At 46.6% G+C, this 14,670-nt stretch overlaps 1 protein-coding gene across 5 annotated transcripts in view; it reads left to right on the top strand.

Annotated features, from left to right (window-relative positions):
- NMNAT1 (nicotinamide nucleotide adenylyltransferase 1) overlaps positions 1-14,670 on the top strand; it is a 50,171-nt gene that overhangs the window by 502 nt on the left and 34,999 nt on the right. For 2 of the 5 annotated variants that reach the window (XR_010118966.1, XM_063631992.1), the window contains exon 1: positions 24-106. The exons of 1 other annotated variant lie outside the window; for it this stretch is intronic. The gene's annotated coding sequence lies outside the window, so the exon portion shown is untranslated. Of the gene's footprint in view, positions 1-12; positions 107-14,670 lie in introns of those variants that run through there. 2 more of the 5 variants (XM_063631991.1, XM_063631993.1) reach the window with 2 other exon arrangements.

Raw genomic sequence — 14,670 nt, 5'->3', positions numbered from 1 at the left:
CGGCCCCCTGGAACCAATGCGAGTGCGACCGAGATGTTCCACTCGCTGGCGTGCGGGCCGCGGGTGATCTCCGGTAGCACTCGGGCCGGCGGACAGTGAGGGCGCGGTAAGCTCCCCGCAAGGAGCCCCTGAGAAACTGGTCCCTTTTGTCCTAGATATAGGGGAGTCCAAGATGGTGGAGTCTTTAGGGTCGAATATGACCCGAGGCAAGCTCATATTCAGGTTTGGGGCAAGGAGCTTTGATTGACCCTTAATTTTTTCAGTGGAACCGAAAACTTCGGTAAAATAGCTTCTGACCTTCGGAACAGATGAATTCACCTTGGAATGCAAAAATCTCTTTCTAGAAGAGTCTTGAGGTCTGGCACCTTTAGGCTTAACGGGGGACGGCTGGGCGTCAGAGGAGGAAATCCTGCATTCCGAACGACTTCCCTTTCCTCCTAAATCCTTCTTTCCAAATCTGTAAAAGGCTACCTCTACTTTGCTGGAGGTGGTTTGACACTCATGCTCCTTGAGAAGGAGGTAATGAGCTGTAGGGCAGCTCTTAAAAAGTTACCCTTGGCTGGGCGCGGTGGCTCACGCCTGTAATCCCAGCACTTTGGGAAGCCGAGGCAGGCTGATCACGAGGTCAGGAGTGCGAGACCAGCCTGGCCAACATAGTGAAACCCCGTCTCTACTAAAAATACAAAAAATTAGCCGGGCGTGGTGGTGGGCGCCTGTAATCTCAGCCACTCGGAAGGCTGAGGCAGGAGAATCACTTGAATCCTGGAGGCGGAGGTTGCAGTGAGCCGAGATCGCGCCATTGCACTACAGCCGGGGCGACAGTTCGAGACTCCATCTCAAAAATAAAAATTAAAAAAAGTTACCCTTGGCTGTCGCGGTGGCTGACACCTGTAAACCCAGCACTTTGAGAGGCCGAGGTGGGAGGATCATTTGAGCCCAGCCTGGGCAACATAGCGAGACCGCCATAACAAAAAATTAAAAATAAAGTTACCCAGAAACTGGTTGGAACCATTTAATGATGTTTTCAGTCCATCTTCCTGAAGTAGTCCACAGAACAACATCAGTGTTCATGGTAGAATTGTTTCATAGGAGCAGTCTTTTTTTTTTTTTTCTTTTAAGTAACAATGTCTTGTTAAAAAACAAGGGCTGTGGCCGGCGCGGCGGCTCACGCTTGTAATCCCAGCACTTTGGGAGGCCGAGGCGGGCGGATCACGAGGTCAGGAGATCGAGACCACGATGAAACCCCGTCTCTACTAAAAATACAAAAAAATTAGCCGGGCGTGGTGGCGGGCGCCTGTAGTCCCAGCTACTTGGAGAGGCTGAGGCAGGAGAATGGCGTGAACCCGGGAGGCGGAGCTTGCAGTGAGCCGAGATGCGAGATGCGCCACTGCACTCCAGCTTGGGCGACAGAGCGAGACTCCGTCTCAAAAAAAAAAAAAAAAAAAACAAGGGCTGTGTTGCCCCAGGCTGGAGTGCAGTGGTGTGATCATAGCTCACTGCAGCCTTGAACTCCTGGGCTTAAGCGATCCTCTGGCCTTGGCCCCTCAAAGTGTTGTGGTGATTGGCACAAGCCACTGACAGGCCTGGAGTCTTTGAAGTTAGTTATATTTCAGCTACCCACGATAAACTTCTAACTTTGATTACCACAGAACTCTACCAGAACTAATTGTTTCTCTTAGTTCTGTCTGATTGTGGAATCTCTTTATTACCATCAATTGTTTTTCAGAAGCTGGGCGCGGTGGCTCACGCCTGTAATCCCAGCACTTTGAGAGGCCGAGACCGGCGGATCACGAGGTCAGGAGATCGAGACCATCTTGGCTAACACGGTGAAACCCCGTTTCTACTAAAAACTACAAAAAATTAGCCGGGCATGTTGGCGGGCGCCTGTAGTCCCAGCTACTCGGGAGGCTGAGGCAGGAGAATGGCGTGAACCCAGGAGACGGAGCTTGCAGTGAGCTGAGATCGCGCCACTGCATTCCAGCCTGGGGGACACAGTGGGACTCCGTCTCAAAAAAAAAAAAAAAAAAAAAAATTGTTTTTCAGAGTTATAGTTTGAATACGAAACCATTTTTCTAGCCCACCTTAGAGAAGACTGTTGACTCACTAGTTGGAATGGTTGCAATAGCCTCTACCTTGCCAGACACTTCAGATTCAAAGAATTTCCTTTGCAAATGTTGGCCGGGCACAGTGGCTCACGCCTGTAATCCCAGCACTTTGGGAGGCCAAGGCGGGCAGATCACTTAAGGTCAGGAATTCAAGACCAGCCCGGCCAACATGGTGAAACCCCATCTCTACTAAAAATACAAAAATTAACCAGGCATGGTGGTCCATGCCTGTAATCTCAGCTATTCAGGAGGCTGAGGCGTGAGAATCGCTTGAACTCAGGAGGTGAATGTTGCAGTGAGCCAAGATCGCGACGCTGCACTGCAACCTGGGTGACAGAGCAACTACGTCTTAAAAAAAAAGAAAAAAAATAAAAGAAGAAAAAAATAAAAGTACCTGTTAATGCAATTATCTTTCAATTTTGATTCATAAATATGTGTGGAAGTGTCAATGTTTTGGGTAAAATGGAATTCACAGTGACAGTCAGTGCCATACAAAACAAAACCGGAAAATATACTTTAAAAAAAGTATTTGAGCTGGGCGTAGTGGCTCACACCTGTAATCCCAGGACTTTGGGAAGCTGAGGTGGGCGGATCACGAGGTCAGGAGTTTGAGACCAGCCTGGCCCCCATGGTGAAAACCTGTCTCTACTAAAAATACAAAAAATTAGCTGTGCATGGTGGCATGTGCCTGTAGTCCCAGCTGCTCTGGAGGCTGAGGCAGGAGAATTGCTTGAACCCAGCAGGTGGAGGTTGCAGTGAGCTGAGATCGTGCCATTGCACTTCAGCCTGGGCTACAGGGCGAGACTCGGTCTCAAAAAAAAAAAAAAAATTGAAAACTTTGCTGAATAAACACTTGTTCACAGTGTACTTTCCCTAATTTCTTAATTTTTGTTTTTGTTTGCCCTATCACCCAGGCTGGAGTACAGTGACATGATCACAGCTCACTGCAGCTTTAATCTCTCAGGCTCAAGTGATCCTTGCACCTCAGCCTCCCTGGTAGTTGGGACTTCAGGTGCATGTCACCACATCTGGCTAGTTTTTGTATTTTTTGTAGAGATGAGGTTTTGTCATGTTGCCCAGGCTGGTTTCAAACTCCTGGGCTCAAGTAATCTTCCCACCTTGGCCTCCCAAAGTGCTGGAATTACAGGCATGAGCCACCCCACCCGGCCTTCCCCTAATTTTGATAACAATAATCCAATGTTCTGTTCTGGCATTTGTGTAGTTTTAGCATGTGCAGTCTTCAAAGCAGTGGAGGTATTTGCCTGTTCTTCTCTGTGACTTAGTCATTCGGCAGTTCTATGCTAAAGGTTTTTTATACGCCTTTAGGTTCTTGTTTAGAGTTAATGGATAATGAAAACATACTTGTAATGCGTAAGAGAAATTCATTCTGAAACAAAAATAGAATACAAGCCTTCAGACAGAAGGCAGAGAAGAAACTGGAGAAAGAGAAATAAGATGTTAGGTAGGAAACCATGGGAGACAGCACTGGGGAAAGTAACCTCCAGACTGGGAGTCACTGGGAAACCAGATAAATGCTCCTTGGCAGCTGGAGGAGTTGAGGACACTTCAGCTTGGTCTTGAGATGCGAACCCAGAGAATGCAAGTAGGTAGAGAAAATGCTGGGGCAGATGAAACTTGAGTGGCTAACAAGAAGTACCAGGAGCCAAAGGCTCTCTGGACACTTGGGCCTCTTTTAAATGTCTGCCTTAAATAGCTTGTACCATTGTAAGTCTTGCATAACAGGTAAGAACATGAACTTTTAGAATCAAAGATGTCACTCTAGGTGTGGTTGTATTTGGAGTAAGGAAGTAATTAAGGTAAAATGAGGTCATAAATGTGGGGCCCTGATCTGATAGGACTAGTGTCCTTATCAGAAGAGTGAATGGAGAGCTTGCCCCTTACCCTTACATACTGAAGAAAGATTATATGAGGACATAGCAAGAAGGTGGCCATGTACAAGACAGGAGCAGAGCTGCCACCACAGACCAAATTGGCCAAAACCTTGATCTTGGGCTTCTAGTCTCCAGAATGGTGAGAAAGTAAATTTCTGTTGTTTAAGTCACCCAATCTGTGGTATTTTAGTATGACAGCCCAAGAAGACAAATACACCATCTATATGCAGAGATATCCAAATCTCTAGTCTGTTGTATGTCTGTACCTCTCCCCTGAACTTGGCTTTGTTCTCCATTTGCCTACTTAGTGTCACCACTTGGATATCTAATAGATGTCTCAAACTTCACTTCTCTGTAAACTGAACTCCTGATAATCCCCTCAAGCCTACTCCATAGACATCTTTCTCTTCTCTTTTTTTGGAGATAGGGTCTTGCTGTGTCGCCCAGGCTGGAGTGCAATGGCGTGATCATGGTTCACTGCAGCCTTGAACTCCTAGACTTAGGTGATCCTCCCACCTCAGCCTCCCAAGTAGGATGTGTGGGCAATCTGGCTGTGACATCTCTCACCCCGTTGATCACCAGAGTTGATCCGGCTGATCTGGCTGGCTAGGCTGGTGTCTCCTTCCTCCCTCACTGCTCCATGTATGTCCCTCCCGAAGCTGCGCACTCAGTCGAAGAGAACGACCATCCCCAATAGAGGAGGACTGGTCTTCGGTCAAGGGTACATAAGTAGCTGCGTTCCCCTGCTAGAACCTCCAAACAAGCTCTCAAGGTCCCAAGTAGCTAGGATTACAGGCACACGCCATCATGCTTCAGTATCATTCTCTTCTCAATTAAAGGCAATACTGTTCTTTTAGCTGCTTAGGCCAAAAACTTTTGGAGTCATCCTTGACTTTTCTTTCTTTCACAGCCCACATCCCATCCATTGCAAATCACATTGGCTGTATGTTCCAAATACACCCAGAATCGAGTGACGTCTTACCACTTTGCTGCCACCATCAGGGCCAGGTCAGCATCACCTGTCACCTGGATTATTGCAGTAGCCTCCCATCTTGTGTCTTCACTTGTACCCTTGCCTCTCCCTACATTCTGTTTTCAGCTTCACCTGCCAGAGAGATCCTTAAAAATATGTCAGATCATGTCACTCCTCTACTCAAAGCCCTGCAGTGTCTTCCTCTTACCTCTCTGTGTCTGCTCTTCCTCCCTCAGTTACTCTGTTCCAGCCATGCTGGGCTTCATCTCTTCCTGCAGCATGACAGGCATGCATCTGCCTTGGGACTCTTGCACTATTATCTTTGCTTAGAACATTCTTGCTGGGTGCAGTGGCTCACGCCTGGATTCCCAGTACTTTGGGAGGCCGAGGCGGGCAGATCACTTGAGGTCAGGAGTTTGAGACCATCCTGGCCAACGTGGCAAAACCCTGTCTCTACTAAAAATACAAGAATTAGCCGGGTGTGGTGGTGCACGCCTGTAATTCCAGCTACTCAGTAGGCTGAGCTGGGAGAATCGCTTGAACCTGGGAGGTGGAGGTTGCAGTGAGCCAAGATCGCGCCATCACACTCCAGCCTGGGTGACAGAGTGAGACACTGTCTAAAAAATATGTCAGATTATGTCACTCCTCTGCTCAGAGCCCTGCAGTGGTTGATGAGGTCTAGAGAATGTGTTGTTTCTAAATAATGTCTTTTAATCATGGTAATATAATTACTTCAAAGGAATTTCATTCTATTGTGTGATTGCTCGCGTTTCTAATTCCTAACTTAGTGCTGTGTCTGGGATGTGGAAGGTGCTCCGAAAATGTTGGTGGCGTCAAGGGATAGTGGGTATATATTAGGTAATCTTTCCAGAAGAGAACAGATGAACAGTCATTTCCATGTGTTCAGTTGCTGTGCCTGTCAGAGATGCTTTGGGAGATTTTATACTGAATACGTTCTTCTTGCCCATTAGTACTGTTCTTTTTCTCAAGAAATGGAGTTGTCGGCCAGGTGAGGTGGCTCATGCCCGTAATCCCAACACTTTGGGAGGTCAAGGTGGGCGGATTGCTTGAGCCCAGGAGTTTGAGACCAGTCTGGGCAATATAGTGAAACCCTGTTTCTACAAAAAAATACAAAAGAGTAGCCAGGTCTGGTGGGGCATACCTGTAGTCCCAGCTACTTGGGGTGAGGGCTGAGGTGGGAGGATGGCTTAAGCCCGGGAGGTGGAGGTTGCAGTGACTGTGCCATTGTATTCCAGCCTGGGTGATAGAGCGAGACCCTGTCTCAAAATGAAGTTGTATCCAGTCCTTAATGACATTGGGACCATTTGTGAGTAACTAGTCCCTACCAAAAATACTTCAGAATTTTTTTTTTGTTTTTTGTTTTTTGAGACAGAGTTTTACTCTTGTTGCCTAGGCTGGAGTACAGTGGCCCCATCTCAGCTCACTGCAGCCTCAGCCTCCTTCATGTGATTCTCCTGCCTCAGCCTCCTAAGTAGCTGGTACAGGCACCCGCCACCATGCCTGGCTAATTTTTTGTATTTTTAGTAGAGACGGGGTTTCACCATGTTGGCCAGGCTGGTCTCGAACTCCTGACCTCAGGTGATTCACCCACCTGGCCTCCCAAAATGCTGAGATTACAGGTGTCAGCCACTGTGTCTGGCCTGGAATTGTTAAATATACACAAAAGTAAAAAGACAAAACACGGCTGGCCACAGTGGCTCACGCCTGTAATCCCAGCACTTTGGGAGGCTGAGGCGGGTGGATCACCTGAGGTCAGGTGTTTGAGAGCAGCCTGGCCAACATAGTGAAACCCCGTCTCTACTAAAAATACAAAAATTAGCCGGGCATGGTGGCGGGCACCTGTAATCCCAGCTACGCGGGAGGCTGAGGCAGAATCACTGAACCCGGGAGGTGGAGATTTCAGTGAGCCGAAATCACACCACTGTACTCCAGCCTGGGCGACAGACCAAGACTCTGTCTCAAAAAAAAAAAAAAAAAAAGACAAAACACAATGCAGGTCACTTAGCTATTTTCTCTAAAAAGCAATTAGCTGTCATGATGCAGAAGATTATTATAATCTATAAGGGGAAGGTTGTGATTATTTTTACTCTAAAATCTTCCACTGCTTTTTTTTTTTTTTTTTTTTGAGATGGAGTCTTGCTCTGTCACCCAGGCTGGAGTGCAGTGGCGCAATCTTTGCTTACTGCAACCTCTACCTCCTGGGTTCAAGCGATTCTCCTGCCTCAGCCTCCCGAGTAGCTGGGATTATAGGTACACACCAAGATGCCCAGCTAATTTTTTTGTGTATATATATATATATATATATATATATATATATATGTATGGGTATATATATAATTTTTTTGTTTTTTTTTAGTGGAGGCGGAGTTTCACCATGTTGGCAAGGCTGGTCTCAAACTCCTGACCTCAGGTGATTCGCCTACCTTGGCCTCTCAAAGTGCTGGGATTACAGGCATGAGCCACCGTGTCCGGCCCCACTGCATTCTTAAAGAAGCAATAAATTGACCTTGTTTAAATACACAATCTGAATTACTGGGGTCTTGAAACTAAACCTTTGTTCACTACTAAGATTTCTATTTTTTTTTTTTTTTTTTTTTTTGAGACGGAGTCTCGCTCTGTCGCCCAGGCTGGAGTGCAGTGGTGCAATCTCGGCTCACTGCAAGCTCCGCCTCCCAGGTTCCCGCCATTCTCCCGCCTCAGCCTCTCCGAGTAGCTGGGACTACAGGCGCCCGCCAACACGCCCGGCTAATTTTTTTGTACTTTTAGTAGAGACGGGGTTTCACCGTGGTCTCGATCTCCTGACCTCGTGATCCGCCCGCCTCGGCCTCCCAAAGTGCTGGGATTACAAGCGTGAGCCACCGCGCCCGGCAAGATTTCTATTTTCCTTCCTCTTTTTCAGCACTTATTTCTATAGCAGTCTCCCAGCTGATGCCACTTAACTTCATTGAACAAAAAATGAGGTTTAGAAAGTCACAATAATCATTGTGAAAGTATTTGATAGGAGATCTTTATTTGGGGTGAATTGGGTTATGATGTCAGTCCTGTGATTTCAGCGAAACTGTTTCTTTTTATCCATTGTCAGTGAGTGCTCATTAATACTTAAATGCAGCTTTCTTTTTCTTTCTTTTGAGACAGAGTCTCACTCTGTCACCCAGGCTGGAGGGCAGTGACGCAATCTCAGCTCACTACAACCTCTGCCTCCTGGGTTCAAGTGATTCTCCTGCCTCAGCCTCCCAAGTAGCTGGGATTACAGGCACCTGCAACCATGCCTGGCTAATTTTTGTATTTTTACTAGCGACAGGGTTTCGACGTGTTGGTCAGGCTGATCTCGAATTCCTGACCTCAAGTGATCCGCCCGCTTTGGCCTCCCAAAGTGTTGAGATTATAGGCATAAACCACCACGCCTGGCATAATGCAGTTTTCTACTAAATGACTGATTTTGACATGCTTCCTGTTATTGGCTCTGCTGTTCAGCTGAAATAGCAGGATAGGAGATGGTCGTGTGATGGCCGATAGGTGGCAGTGCTGCTGGGACAGGCTCAGCCTGGTAGAGACGAGTATCTCAGACAGGAAAAACAGGACCCAGATGGCTCAGACTGTTGGGTTAGCATCTGGCCTTCAACAGGTCACCCTGGCCCGCCAGATCAGCCCCAGGCCTGAGAAAAGCACTACAGGATGAAGAATAGGACCTCATTAAATGCAGTGGAAGTAATGTGAGAAGGATGGCTTTTCATATCCCATCCTAACCCTCCCCTCCCTCTGTTTTCTTTGCTTTGCTTTTCATACTTTTTAGCTTCTTGGATCTCTTGCTTTAAGAGGAACTAGGGTGTGGGCACAGTGGCTCACAGCTATAATCCCAGCACTTTGGGAGGCTGAGACAAGTGGATCAGTTGAGGTCAAGGATTCAAGACTAGCCTGGCCAACATGGTGAAACCCCATCTCTACTAAAAATACAAAAATTATCCAGGCATAGTGGCACACACCTTTAATTCCCGCTACTGGGGAGGCTGAGGCAGAAGAATCGCTTTAATCCAGGAGGAGGAGGTTGCAGTGAGCCAAGATCACGCCACTGCACTCCAGCCTAGGCAACAGAAGAGTGAGACTCCATTTAAAAAAAAAAAAAAAAAGAGGAACTAGAGCTTCATATTCCCCTTGCAACATCACAGTCACAGTGCTGGTTGAGTAGTTACTTGCCTTGAAGGACTGGTAAGCTTTTGACAAGGGTAGGTTACTTGGGAAGTTTTCTTGCTTACCTGTAGAAGCTAAGCTGCTCACCTGTAGAAGCTAAGCTGCTCACCTGTAGAAGCTAAGCTGCTCACCGACAGCAGCACAGACAAGTAGTAAAGTTCAGGGGTTGTTTTTTCCTATATTTGAGAGAAATACTTTGAGGAATACTTTGTCTTTTAATAGGAACATGTATTAAAAATATTTTACCACGAGGATTTAAATGAAGGTGCCAATTTAGCAAGAAATAGAAGTCTTGCTGTTTACTGTGCCAAACCCAATCCAACAGCTTCACTGTTTGTTTTTTGTTGTTGTTGTTGTTTGTTTGTGTTTTGAGACAAGATGTTGCTTTGTCATCCAGGCCAGAGTGCAGTGGTATGAGCATGGCTCACTGCAGCCTTGACTTCCTGGGTTCACGGGATCCTCCTGCCTCAGCCTCCTAAGTAGCTGGGACTACAGGCACATGCCACCAGGCCCAGATAATTTTTGTAATTTTTGTAGAGATGGGGTTTCACCACATTGCCTATGCTGGTCTTCATCTCCTGGGCTCAAGCGATCCTCCTGCCTCAGCCCTCCAAACTACTGGGATTAGAGGCATGAGCCACTGTGCCCGGCCTGTTTCACTGTTGATTAATATCTTAATTACTTTTCGAAACTCTAGTAAAGTAGAATTCACCCACAAAAAGAAAAATCTCTTGTGGAATTTTTAAACTTTCCCCAGTGAAATGTTTTAACTGTGACATGTGCCTAATTAGGAATTCCATCTCCACATATCTCTTCTTTTGGTGTCAGTAGAAAATAAATATTGAAGACATATTATTTACAGCCAAACTTTCAGATTAAGATAAGCCTTTAGAAATTCATTGTTTAAAAACATACGCAGTCTGTTACCAAAACTGTTAATACCATAGTGCAGACTCCTTCACTGAAGGATCCCTCACCGAATGCAGAAAACATCCACTTCAGTGCCCGTGCCGCTGGCTCCATCTGAACAAACAGCACAGTAAAACCTAAAAGGACAGAGGAACAGCATCAGTTTTTAGGTTTAATCATTTCAGAAACATATTCTTTGTTTTTTTTTTTTTTTTAGGCAAAGTCTCGCTCTGTCACCCGGGCTGGAGTACAGTGAGTGGCACAATCGCAGCTCACTGTGACCTCTGCCTCCCGGGTTCAAGTGATTCTCCTGCCTCAGCCTCCCTAGTAGGTGGGATTATAGGTGTGCACCACCACTGCTGGGTAATTTTTTCTATTTTTAGTAAAGACGGGGTTTCACCATATTGGCCAGGCTGGTCTCCAACTCCTGACCTCAGGTGATCTGCCCACCTTGGCCTCCCAAAGTGCTGGGATTACAGGCGTGAGCCACCACGCCTGGCTAGAAACATATTCTTGAATGCAAACCTAATGCAATTTGTTTCCTTCCCTTCCTGCTGTGGAACAGAAATGCCCAGTCTGGGCAAACGAATTTTTCCTTTGATATAGATTGTATGCATTTTTCTTGTTTTGTTTTTTGTTTTGTTTTTTTGAGATGAAGTCTTGCTTTGTCACCCAGGCTGGAGTGCAGTGACGTGATCTTGACTCACCGCAACCTCCACCTCCCAGGTTCAAGCAATTCTCCTGCCTCAGCCTCCCGAGTAGCTGGAACTACAAGCACCCGCCACCACGCCTGGCTAATTTTTTTTTTGTTTTTGGTAGAGACGGGGTTTCACTGGGTTAGCCAGGATGGTCTCGATCTCCTGTCCTTGTGATCCACCCACCTTGGCCTCCCAGCGTGCTGGGATTACAGAACAGGGGTTTGAAAGATTAAGGAATGAGAGTTTTACATCTCTGAATAAAAATAACGAGAAACAAAAAGCTTAACTCATTCATGCAACAACTATTTAATACATATTTGCTTAATACCAGAAATGGCTGTTAGACTCTGGGAATACAAAAATGAACAAGTCACATATAGCCCTTGAGATATATTCTAGAGAAGGAGAGAATAAAAAAAAAAAAAAAACAAGAACAGGATACATAATAAGTGTTCTAAGGACAGATAAGTGTTCTAGGTGTGAGCCACTGTGCGCAGACTTTTTTTTTTTTTGAGATGGAGTCTTGCTCCGTTGCCAGGCTGGAGTGCAGTGGCGCCATCTCGGCTCACTGCATCTTCTGCGTCCCAGGCTCAAGTGATTCTCCTGCCCCAGCCTCCTGAGTAGCTGGAATTACATGCCTGCGCCACCACACCCAGCTAATTTTTTTTTTTTTTTTGAGACGGAGTCTCACTCTGTTGCCAGGCTGGAATGCAGTAGCATGATCTCGGCTGACTGCAACCTCTGCCTCCCGGGTTCAAGCGATTCTTCTGCCTCAGCCTCCCGAGTAGCTGGGATTACAGGCGTGTGCCACCACACTCAGCTAATTTTTGTATTTTTAGTAGAGACAGGGTTTCACCATGTTGGCCAGGCTGATCTCGAACTCCTGACCTCAGGTGATCCATCTGCCTTGGCCTCCCGAAGTGCTGGGATTGCAGGCGTGAGCCACCACACCCGGCCCTATTTTTTCATTTTGAAAACTTTGGACATAGTTTTTGCTGAAATCATACATCACTCTTTTTTTTTTTTTTTTTTTTTTTTGAGACAGAGTCTTGCTCTGTTGCCCAGGCTGGAGTGCAGTGGCACAGTCTTGGCTCACTGCAACCTCTGCCTCCCAGGTTAACGTCATTCTCCTGTCTCAGCCTCCTGAGTAGCTGGGACTACAGGCACCTGCCACCATGCCTGGCTAATTTTTTGTATTTTTAGTAGAGAAGGGGTTTCGCCATGTTGGCCAGGCCGGTCTTGAACTCCTGACCTCAGGTGATCCACCTGCCTCGGCCTCCCAAAGTGCTGGGATTATAGGCATGAGCCACCGCGTCCAGCCCGTACATCACTCTTAAAGGCACATTCAAAGGAAAATATAATTAAGATAGATTAGCTAAAATATTTCTTAAAACTTCTCCACATTTCAGAATGTTGAGAATAGAGACCAACTCTGTGTCCTTTTTTTTTGGAGATAGGGTCTCCCTCTGTCACCCAGGCTGGAGTGCAATGACATGACTCACTGCACCCTCCACCTCCCGGGCTTTAGTGACCCTCTTACCTCAGCCTCCCAAGTAGCTGAGACTACAGGTGCATGATACCATGCCCAGCTAACTTTTTCTATTTTTTGTAAAGATGATGTCTCACCATGTTGCCCAGGTTGGTCTTGGACTCCTGACTTCACGCGATCCTCCCACCTCAGCCTCAAAGTGTTGGGGTTAACAGGCATGAGCCATTGGATCCAGCCCTATATCACTTTTTGACTTCAAGTTGCCATTGTCCTTGTTTTTCCACCCAGAATCATCTCTTGATCAATAACTATTTATTGAATGAAAAACCTGATACTTTAATATTATAACACTAAAGAATTTTATAGCAGAAGGAATTTGGGCCGGGTGTGGTGGCTCATGCCTGTAATTCCAGCACTTTGGGAGTCCAAGGCGGGTGGACCACAAGGTCAGGAGATCGAGACCATCCTGGCCAATGTGGTGACACCCCATCTCTACTAAAAATACAAACATTAGGTTGGTGTGGTGGCGCATGCCTGTAATCCCAGCTACTCGGGAGGCTGAGGCACGAGAATCGCTTGAACCCAGGAGGCGGAGGTTGCAGTGAGCTGAGATTGCACCACTGCACTCCAGCCTGGCAACAGAGCAAGACTCCGTCTCAAAAAAAAAAAAAGGAATTTATATTTAACTTAATTTGGTTTCGTACTCAAATTATAGAACAACTAAAAGAGAGGCCAGGCGCGCTGGCTCACGCCACTAATCCCAGCACTTTGGGAGGCCGAGGCAGGCGGATCACCTGAAGTCAGGACTTTGAGACCAGCCTGACCAACATGGTGAAACCCCATCTCTAAGCTGGGCGCGGTGGCTCACGCCTGTAATCCCAGCACTTTGGAAGGCCGAGGTGGGTGGATCACCTGAGGTCAGGAGTTTGAGACCAGCCTGGCCAACATGGTGAAACCCCGTCTCTACTTAAAATACAAAAAATTAGCTGGGCGTGGTGGTCACCCACACCTGTAATCCCAGCTACTCAGGAGGCTGAGGCAGGAGAATCATTTGAACCCGGGAGGCAGAGGTTGCGGTGAGCTGAGATCGCACCATTGCACTCCAGCCTGGGGCACAAGAGCGAGACTTCATCTCAGAAAAAAGAAACCCCATCTCTACTAAAAATATAAAATTAGCTGGGTGTGGTGGCGCATGCCTGTAATTCCAGCTACTAAGGAAGCTGAGGCAGGAGAATCACTTGAACCTGGGAGGCAGAGGTTGCAGTGAGCCAAGATTGCACCATTGCACTCCAACCTGGGCAACAAGAGTGAAACTCCATCTCAAAAAAAAAAAAAAAAAAAAAGAACAACTAAAAGAGATACTTAGGAAGTTTTTAAAGATTTCCTTCACCTGAATTTTAGATGTGAGTTTTTTAAATTTTAGTCCGTGAGTTCCTGAAGAGCAGAGGGCTCTGTCCTACCAATTTTTGTTCTAGCAGTGTCTGGCTACTATTTGTAGTAGATACTTAATAAATGCTTGACAGATAACTGCACACTTACCAATTGTGAAGAAGGTAAAGATAGTATTACCAACCAGGTTGTACAGGAGAGATTGGCGGCAATATCGGGAAGATCTGGGCCTAAAAGTCAATAAACTGGGTGATACATTTATTTATTACTTATTACAGGAAACCTGTGGTATAAGCGTAACACCAGAAGGCACTAATCCTTGAACTCTAATTCTTATTCTGGCACTGGGTTCATCTTGGCTGTAGGCAACTCACTTCTCTTGAGAACCTTGGTTCGGCCAGGCGCGGTGGCTCACGCTTGTAATCCCAGCACTTTGGGAGGCCGAGGCGGGTGGATCACGAGGTCAGGAGATCGAGACCACGGTGAAACCCCGTCTCTACCAAAAATACAAAAAATTAGCCGGGCGTGGTGGCGGGCGCCTGTAGTCCCAGCTACTCGGAGAGGCTGAGGCAGGAGAATGGCGTGAACCCGGGAGGCGGAGCTTGCAGTGAGCCGAGATCGCGCCACTGCACTCCAGCCTGGGTGACAGAGCAAGACTCCGTCTCAAAAAAAAAAAAAAAAGAGAACCTTGGTTCTTTTACCATGACTGTAAATGCTACAAAATAGTCCATAAATAATAGTAAGAATTATTAATGTCATCATTGGTAAATAAATAATGTTTACCATGTTTCTTTTTTTTTTTTTTTTGTTGAGACAGAGTTTACTTTGTCGCCCAGGCTGGAGTGCAGTGGCGCAATCTCTGCTCACTGCAACCTCTGCCTCCCAGGTTCAGGCAATTCTTGTGCCTCTGCCTTCCCAGTAGCTGGGATTACAGGCACGTGCCACTTCACCCGGCTAACTTTTGTATTTTTAGTAGAGATGGGGTTTCATCATGTTGGCCATGCTG

Source organism: Symphalangus syndactylus, chromosome 22, assembly GCF_028878055.3.
Source record: "Symphalangus syndactylus isolate Jambi chromosome 22, NHGRI_mSymSyn1-v2.1_pri, whole genome shotgun sequence".
Classification (NCBI taxonomy): Eukaryota; Metazoa; Chordata; class Mammalia; order Primates; family Hylobatidae; genus Symphalangus; species Symphalangus syndactylus.
The sequence above is the reverse complement of the archived record's forward strand: the minus strand, read 5'-3'. Positions and strand labels throughout refer to the sequence as shown.